The following is a 10058-nucleotide window of genomic DNA, read 5'->3' on the forward strand; positions in this document are numbered from 1 at the left end:
CTATTCTCTTATGTTCTTCTGTTCAGCTCATTGTTCTGAGAACAGATTCAAATGGTTCCTGCTCCTCCCTCTGACGTCATGAATTGGAGACTGAAGACACTCGGAGCTGATTGGGTGAAATGTAGGATAAAGGAGCTGTGAGCTGATTGGGTGTCTCCTGCTGGAAAGGAATGAACCTATCACCATTGGGGCCGGATATTACTCAACATCGTCTGAACTCTGAACTGAAACAATTGAGCTTTAACGCATTGAGTTCCCTCAGACATTTGCTGGAGGAACGCTTTTTAATTTGGAAGTCCAAGATAAGTTGATACATCAGGTTGAAAGTAACGAGTGTGTTCTTGAATTAAGTGGCATGGGTTCTCAATCTAACCATGCGAACCTGCAGCAACAAAGTGGAGTTCAGCATTGTAGTCAGGCCGATTGAGGGCGATATGCTGTCATTTGTAGTGCTTGTAAAGGACCCCGGTCCGAAATCGGACAGGAGAATACATTAAGATTTTTCATGTCGGGTGAGAGAAATCTGAATGATTTCAGTTTGTTGCTGAACATTATCCGAATCTCGATTCATGTTATCTTTGCTTGACGTCGGCCTCAAATGCTTCCTGTAAAATAAATGCTGAATACTTTCGCGCACTGACAGGAAAGAAATGTTTCTATTTTGACAGCATGCGCACATCAGCATTTCGTTCAGTCGACAACAGAATTTAAAGGGTTAATAGGTGCAGACTAACGTAGTTAATCGCCATCTGAAACATGTCTAATGGTAGTCTGTGCTCTAAAAGACAGATACAAGTGAAACTGCACGTGGGCATTGTCAGCTGTTCCTGAAGTGTAGTTGTTATCACATTCGCCTCACACGCGAAAAGTCCCCGGTTCGAAACCAGGCAGAAACACTGTTGGATCGTTGTCATTAAGCAAGAGCGAAGTCTGCATGATGTAAGTTCATAGCTCAACCTCATGCGAATCCGATATCACGGTCATGTTATATTGACTTTGATCTCGGCCTCAAAAGCATTTCGGAAAGTTAGAAATGCTGTCTTTGAGGACGCAGGGAATAAAGAACTCCATTGTTTGTACACATATTCGCAACTCGTGCAGTCCACAAATTAATTTAATGGGTTTAGATGTGCAGACTGACGTAGTTAATCACCATCTGAAATATATCGAATAGTATTGTGTGCTCATAAAGACAGACACAATTGAAAGTCAAACTGAACTGGAGGAAATGGGCGCATTTCACAGAAGCACCTTTGTAAAATTGCGCTTCACAGTAAAGAAATAGTTAAAACGACTCAGACAAATGTGGAGATCGAGATTCAGTGCGGACCTCCTGGACTTCCGATAGATGGACGAGATTTAGGCGCCAGAATACTTCACAGACAGACGAAAGAGGATTCAAGTACATTTTATTTTCTTTAAAGGATGAATGTGGTCAATCTCAAATAAATATCATGGCATGGGCATTACGCAGTGACTCTATTTCTTTCGTTGGTCAGACATGTTTGCAAGACAATGTTGTATATTTCAGAGAAATTCAATTCAGAATGAGGACATCTGTTTTAAATAAACGTATTGAAATTAAATGTTGAATAACTACAAATATTTGATATAACTGTTTGAAATTATTTGACGGAAGATGAGAATGATGTATGAATGATTGAACAGAAGTCATTGCCACCTGAGACATTTGCCAGACGAACGCTTTTTAATTTTGAAGTTCAAGATAAGTTGAGATATCAGGTTGAAAGTAACGGATTTGTTCTTCCATTAAGTGACATGGACCCTCAATGTGACCATGAGAACCTGCAGCAACACAATTTACTTCAACATTGTAGTCAGGCCAATTGGCGGCGTGGCGCAGACAGGCAGATTTGCTCCAGCATACTTCGAGCTGTTTCTGTAGTGTCGTGGTTATCACGTTCGCCCAACACGCGCAAAGTCCCCTGTCGGAAACCGGGCAGAAATATTCACTAAGCTTTCTCATGTCGGGTAAGGGTAAATTGCTTGATTACAGTTTGTTGCTCAACATTATCCGAATTTCGATGTCAAAGGCATGTTATCATTGCTCTGACATCACCCTCAAATGCTTTCTGTGAAATAAGAAACGCTTTTTTATTTGACGCACTGACAGGAAATGTCGATTTTGACACCGAGCACTTATTCGCTTCTCGTTCAGTCTACAACAGAATTTAATGGGTTTACAGGTGCAGACTAATATGGTTAATCGCCATCTGAAATATCTGACAGTAGTGTATGCTCAAAGAGACAGATACAAGTGATACTGTAAGTGAACGAGAGGAAATGGCGCACATTTCACAGAAGATCTATTTTAAAATCGTTTTTCATCACTGAGAAACAGGAAAAGCCACTCAGACAGATGAGGGAATCGAGGCTCAGTGCGGATCGACTGGACTTTCCGGTAAAGGTCTGGAAGTTATGCGCATGAATGTTTCACGCCCATAATAAAAAAGGCTCAACTGTCACGAGCAGATAATGCTTGATTTTCCTCCATTTAAATGGAGTTGACTTTGTTTACAAGCTGAAGATAGTCAATCTCAAATTTGCGATCTGTATTGCCCGGTGATTCGCTTTGTTCTGTTGGTCATTTATGTTTGCAATTCAGTGATGTTCAATTTCAGAGATATTCAATTCATAATGAAGACATATGTGTTAAATAATACATTGATACTAAATATTGAAACAAATACAAATATGAGTACGATTGTACAATGAGCTTTGATAAAGTGTCATCTGGTCTCGAAACGTCCGCCCTTTTCACTCCTTACAGGTGCTGCCAGACATTGTGAGATTTTGCAGCATTTTCTCTTTTCTCATCCGCAGTAATTTGTTTTCATTACTGAGTACAATTGATTGAGATTATTCGAAGAAAGAGGAAAATGATGCATTAACGAATGGGCAGAAATCATTGCCCCCTTAGATATTTGCCAGAAGAACGATTTTGAATTTTGATGTACGGAATAAGTCGTACAATCAGATTGAAAGTGACGGTTATCTTCCTGAATTCAGTCACATGGGCTCTCCGTCTCACCACCGGAACCTGCAGCATCACAGCGGAGTTGAACATTGCAGCCAGGCAGATTAGCTCCAATACTATTCCAGCTGTTTCTGTAGTGTAGTGGTTATCGCATTCGCTTAACACGCGAAAAGTCACCGGTTCGAAACCAGGCAGAAACATTCATTAAGCTTCCTCATGTTGTGTAAGGGAAAATTGCTCGATTCCAGTTTGATACTCATCATTGTCCGAGTCTCGATGTTAAAGACATTTTCTCATTGCTCTGACATCACCCTCAAATGCTTTCTGTGAAATAAGAAACTTTTTGTTTTGACGCACTTACAGGAAATTTCGATTTTGACACCGAGCACTTATTCGCATCTCGTTCAGTCTCCAACAGAATTTAATGGGTTTATAGGTGCAGACTAATATGGTTCGTCACCATCTGAAATATCTGACAGCAGGGTGTGCTCAAAAAGACAGATACAAGTGAGACTCAAGCTTTCTCATGTGGGAGGGAAAATTGCTTGTTTTCAGTTGTTGCTCATCATTATCCGAGCCTCGATGTGAAAGGCATGTTATCATTAACAGTGTAGTGGTTGTCACGTTCACCTAACACGCGGAAAGTTCCGGTTCGAAACCTGGCAGAAACATAGGGCAGCACAGTGGCACAGTAGTTAAGAGTGCTGCCTCGAAGCGCCAGGGTCCTAGATCCAATTCCCGATTTGGATCACTGTCTGTGCGGAGTCTGCATCTTCTCCCCGTGTCTGTGTGGGTTTCCTCCGGGTGCTCCGGTTTCCTCCCACAGTCTGAAAGACATGCTGGCATCACCCTCAAATGCTTTCTGTGAAATAAAAAACGCTTTTTTTTGACGCACTGACAGGAAATTTCGATTTTGACACCGAGCACATGTTCGCATCTCGTTCAGTCTACAGCAGAATTTAATGGGTTTATAGGTGCAGACTAATATGGTTCGTCACCATCTGAAATATCTGACAGCAGGGTGTGCTCAAAAAGACAGATACAAGTGAGACTCAAGCTTTCTCATGTGGGAGGGAAAATTGCTTGTTTTCAGTTGTTGCTCATCATTATCCGAGCCTCGATGTGAAAGGCATGTTATCATTAACAGTGTAGTGGTTGTCACGTTCACCTAACACGCGGAAAGTTCCGGTTCGAAACCTGGCAGAAACATAGGGCAGCACAGTGGCACAGTAGTTAAGAGTGCTGCCTCGAAGCGCCAGGGTCCTAGATCCAATTCCCGATTTGGATCACTGTCTGTGCGGAGTCTGCATCTTCTCCCCGTGTCTGTGTGGGTTTCCTCCGGGTGCTCCGGTTTCCTCCCACAGTCTGAAAGACATGCTGGCATCACCCTCAAATGCTTTCTGTGAAATAAAAAACGCTTTTTTTTGACGCACTGACAGGAAATTTCGATTTTGACACCGAGCACATGTTCGCATCTCGTTCAGTCTGCAGCAGAATTTAATGGGTTTATAGGTGCAGACTAATATGGTTAATCACCATCTGAAATATCTGACAGTAGTGTGTGCTCAAAAAGTCAGATACAAGTCATACTGCAAGTGAACTAGAGGAAATGGCGCACATTTCACACAAGATCTATTTTTAAATCGTTTTGCATCACTGAGAAACAGGAAAAGCCATTCAGACAGATGAGGGAAGCGAGATTCAGTGCGGATCTACAGGACTTTCCGGTTAAGGTCCGGAAGTTATGCGCATGAATGTTTCACGCCCATAATAAAACAAGCTCAAGTGTTACGAACAGATAATTCTTGATTTTTCTCCACTTAAATGGAGTTGACTTTGTTTAAAAGCTGACGATAGTCAATCTCAAAATTGCGGTCTGTATTACCCGGTGATTCGCTTCCTACTGTTGGTCAGTTATGTTTGCAATTCAGTGATGTTCAATTTCAGAGATATTCAATTCATAATGAAGACATATGTGTTAAATAATGCATTGATACTAAATAGTGAAACAAATACTGAGTACAATTGTACAATGAGCTTTGATAAAGTGTCATCTGGACTCGAAACGTCCGCCCTTTTCACTCCTTACAGATGCTGTCAGACATTGTGAGATTTTGCAGCATTTTCTCTTTTCTCATCCGCAGTAATTTGCTTTTATTACTGAGTACAATTGATTGAGATGATTCGAAGAAAGCTGAAAATGATGCATTAACGAATGGGCAGAAACCATTGCTCCCTTAGATATTTGCCAGACGAACGATTTTAAATTATGATGTTCGGGATAAGTCGTACAATCAGATTGAAAGTAACGGTTATCTTCCTGAATTCAGTGACATGGGCTCTCAGTCTCACCATTGGAACCTGCAGCAACACAGCGTAGTTGAACATTGCAGACAGGCAGATTTGCTGCAGGTGTGTTTAAGCTGTTTCTGTAGTGTAGTGGCTATCACGTTCACCTAACACGCGAAAAGTCCCCGGTTCGAAACCAAGCAGAAACATTCATTAAGCTTCCTCGTGTCGTGCAAGGGGAAATTGCTTGATTCTAGTTTGGTGCTCATCATTATCCGAGCCTCGATGTGAACGGCATGTTATCATTGCTCTGACATCACCCTCAAATGCTTTCTGTGGAAGAAGAAACGTTTGTTTTGACGCACTGACAGGAAATTTCGATTTTGACACCGAGCACTTGTTCGCATCTCGTTCAGTCTACAACAGAATTTTATGGGTTTATAGGTGCAGACTAATATGATTAATCACCATCTGAAATATCTGATAGTAGTATGTGCTCAAAAAGACAGACACAAGTGATACTGCAAGTGAACTAGGGGAAATGGCGCACATTTCACAGAACATCTATTTTTAAATCCTTTTTCATCACTGAGAAACAGGAAAAGCCACTCAGACAGATGAGGGAATCGAGACTCAGTGCGGATCTACAGGACTTTCCGGGTAAGGTCCGGAAGTTATGCGCATGAATGTTTCACGCCCATAATAAAAAAAGGCTCAAGTGTCACGAACAGATAATTTTTGATTTTTCTCCATTTAAATGGAGTTGACTTTGTTTAAAAGTTGACGATAGTCAATCTCAAATTTGCGATCTGTATTACCCGGTGATTCGATTCGTTCTGTTGGGCAGTTATGTTTGCAATTCAGTGATGTTCAATTTCAGAGATATTCAATTTATAATCAAGACATATGTGTTAAATAATGCATCGATACTAAATAGTGAAACAAATACTGAGTACAATTGTACAATGAGCTTTGATAAAGTGTCACCTGGACTCGAAACGTCCGCCCTTTGCACTCCTTACAGGTGCTGTCAGACATTGGGAGATTTTGCAGCATTTTCTCTTTTCTCATCCGCAGTAATTTGCTTTTATTACTGAGTACAATTGATTGAGATTGTTCGAAGAAAGATGAAAATGATGCACTAATGAATGGGCTGAAATTATTGCTCCCTTAGATATTTGCCAGACGAACTTTAAATTTTGATGTTCGGGATAAGTCGTACAATCAGATTGAAAGTAACGGTTATCTTCCTGAATTCAGTGACATGGTCTCTCAGTCTCACCATCGGAACCTGCAGCAACACAGCGTAGCTGTGTTCAATCTGCTTCTGTAGTGTGGTGGTTATCACGTTCGCCGAACACGCGAAAGGTCCCCGGTTCGAAACCAGGCAGGAACATTCATTAAACTTCCTCATGTCGTGCAAGGGAAAATTGCTGGATTCCAGATTGGTGTTTATCATTTATGCGCATGAACGTTTCACGCCCATTATAAAAAAGGCTCAAGAGTCACGAACAGATAACTCTTGAATTTCCTCCATTAAAATGGAGTTGACTTTTTTAAAAGCTGACGATAGTCAATCTCAAATTTGCGGTCAGTTTTATCCGAGGATACGCTTCGTTCTGTTGGGCAGTTTTGTTTGCAATTCAGTGATGTTCAATTTCAGAGATATTCAATTCAAAATGAAGACATATGTGTTAAATAATGCATTGATATTAAATATTGAAACAGATTCTGAGTACAATTGTACAATGAGCTTTGATAAAGTTTCATCTGGACTCGAAACGTCCGCCCTTTTCACTCCTTACAGGTGCTGGCAGACATTGTGAGATTTTGCAGCATTTTCTCTTTTCTCATCCGCAGTAATTTGCTTTTATTACTGAGGGCAATTGATTGAGATTATTCGATGAAAGCTGAAAATGATGCATTAATGAATGGGCAGAAACCATTGCTCCCTTAGATATTTGCCAGCCGAACGCTTTTAAATTTTGATGTTCGGGATAAGTCGTGCAATCAGATTGAAAGTAACGGTTATCTTCCTGAATTCAGTGACATGGGCTCTCAGTCTCACCATCGGAACCTGCAGCATCACAGCGTAGTTGAACATTGCGGACAGGCAGATTTGCTCTGACGTGCTCGGCGCTGTTTCTATAGTGTAGTGGTTATCACGTTAGCTTCACCTGCAAAACGTTTCCTTGTTCGAAACGGGGCAGAAACATTCGTTAAGCTTTCACATGTCGGGTAAGGGAAAATTGCTTGTTCTCAGTTGAATGCTCAACATTATCGGAACTTCAATGTTAAAGGCATGTTTTCATTTCTCTGACATCACCCTCAAATGCTTCTGTGTAATAAGAAGCGCTTTTTATGACGCACTGACAGGAAATTTCGATTATGTCACCGAGGACATCTTCGCATCTCGTTCAGTCTACAACAGAATTTAATGGGTTTATAGGTGCAGACTAATATGTTTAATCACCATCTGAAATATCTGATAGTAGTGTGCGCTCAAAAAGACAGATACAAGTGATACTCTAAGTCAACTAGAGGAAATGGCGCACATTTCACAGAAGATTCTTTTTAAAAATCGTTTTTCATCACTAAGAAACAGGAAAAGCCACTCAGACAGATGAGGGAATCGAGACTCAGTGCGGATCTACTGGACTTTCCTGTAAACATTGAATTTCGTGAATTTTGTTGTTTCAACTGTGGATGTCGTATCTGCAACGTTCACATTTGCATCACTTCCAGTGTTTTCCTCAGCTGAGATTCCAGACTCTGTTGTCTCAGTAGCAGATGCACCAGGGTGTGGTTGTTTTGGACTTTGGTGATCACCTTGGGTTTGTCGATCCTTATCTGTTTCTGGAGTAAAGTAACTGTCAACGTTTGGTAATTTTTTGAGTTGCTCTTCAAGCGAGTGCTTTCTTTTTCTTTTCTGGTATCTGCTCTTAAATGTTCTCTTCATTGTAAACCTTCTGAAATTTTGTGAGGCCCCTGCGGATTGTGAGGCCCTAAGCTGTAGCTTATTTAGCTTATGCCTAAATCCGGCACTGGGATCACCGTTACTCATCTCTGAAAATAGACAACAGACACGCAGCGTGTTAGAAGGAGCAACAACAGCGGAATAATGGCCCAGAGATGGAAATGGGCAATGAATATGGTGATTGGCGGATTTCAGACAAAGGTTCAAAATGGCCGCCCTGTGATCAGGACAATATGTGGAGATGCCGGCGTTGGACTGGGGTAAACACAGTAAGAAGTTTAACAACACCAGGTTAAAGTCCAACAGGTTTATTTGGTAGCTTTTGTGGCTGAGAAAAGGTGTGGCTTTTGCTACCAAATAAACCTGTTGGACTTTAACCTGGTGTTGTTAAACTTATTATCAGGACAATAACCAGAGACAGACAGAGCTTCACCCCCATAGTTCCAGTCTGAACACCAGAAACAGAGGCAGTGATCACTGTCTGCATAATATCTGGAAATGGAGAAGTTGAAACAGTCAGTGGACTGTTATGAGGTCGAAAGTGACTCCGTCTCTCCGCCCATTTTTACATCTTCAAACAGTCGCTTCCTCGAGAAGGGAATCGTGATTTTTCAGAAGTGATCAGAGAGCGCCCTCCCGTGGACAGCAATGCCGCACATTGGAAACAGATACACGCACGACCACCTGCAAAGACTGACACATATCCAGGTAATGGAATCATAGAATCATAGAATTTGTACAGTACAGAAAAATGCCATTCGGCCCACCGATCTGTACCGATCGCAAGCCTCCCAGGCCCTATTCCCGTAACCTCATACATTTACTCCGCTAATTCCCCTGACACTAGGGTCAATTTAGCAGAGCCAATCAAACTAACCTGCACATCTTTGGACCGTGGGAGGAAACCGGAGGACCCGAGGAAACCCACACAGACACGGGAAGAGCAGATACACACACGGCCACGTGCAAAGATCAACACGTGCAAGGATATATAACCATATAGATACATCCCCAGACACTGTCATCAATTCTAACGTCCCTCGTTATAAATCCAGAATTATTCTGTAGATTTCTGACACATTAGTCTGAGTTGCTAACTATGAAAATACATGAATAACTCCAACTCCGTGTTCACTAGAAGCCTCGTATACCGCACAGAATCAACAAAAGCATAGACACAGGGACAAGTAAACACAGTGATCGATTCTCAAACTGATCGACTCAAACATCGACACACAGACAATCACTGAGGAAGATAAACAAACAGATTAACACAGCCACTGACACACTCAAGAGAAGTGCACTCATTGACAATCTCAAAAGCGTACTAGTTCCAGAGTAACTTTCTGAACTGGAATTCCCCAGGGTCATGTCAGTGCGGCAATATCGTGTTAGATATTCATTGCGATGGAACTGTCCATTTTAACAACAGGAACAGCCAGAAATCTATTTCTCATCAATTGTGATCATTAATTGATGACTCAACAGTGGACACTTTTGGAGAATAAGCAATAATGGATGTATTTATGTTTACAGCCAAACACATTCTGGATGTGTCCATACCATGTTTAAAGTTTATTTATTAATGTCACAAGTAGGATTATATATACTGCAATAAAGTTACTGTGAAAATCCCCTCGTCGCCATACTCCGCCGCCTGTTCGGGTACACTAAGGGAGAAATTTACCATGGCAATGCACCTAACCAGCACGTCTTTCAGACTGTGGGAGGAAACTGGATCAAATCCACACAGACACAGGAAGAACGTGCAAACTCCACTCAGACCCAAGCCAG

The sequence above is a fragment of the Mustelus asterias genome, unplaced genomic scaffold, assembly GCF_964213995.1.
Source record: "Mustelus asterias unplaced genomic scaffold, sMusAst1.hap1.1 HAP1_SCAFFOLD_96, whole genome shotgun sequence".
Classification (NCBI taxonomy): Eukaryota; Metazoa; Chordata; class Chondrichthyes; order Carcharhiniformes; family Triakidae; genus Mustelus; species Mustelus asterias.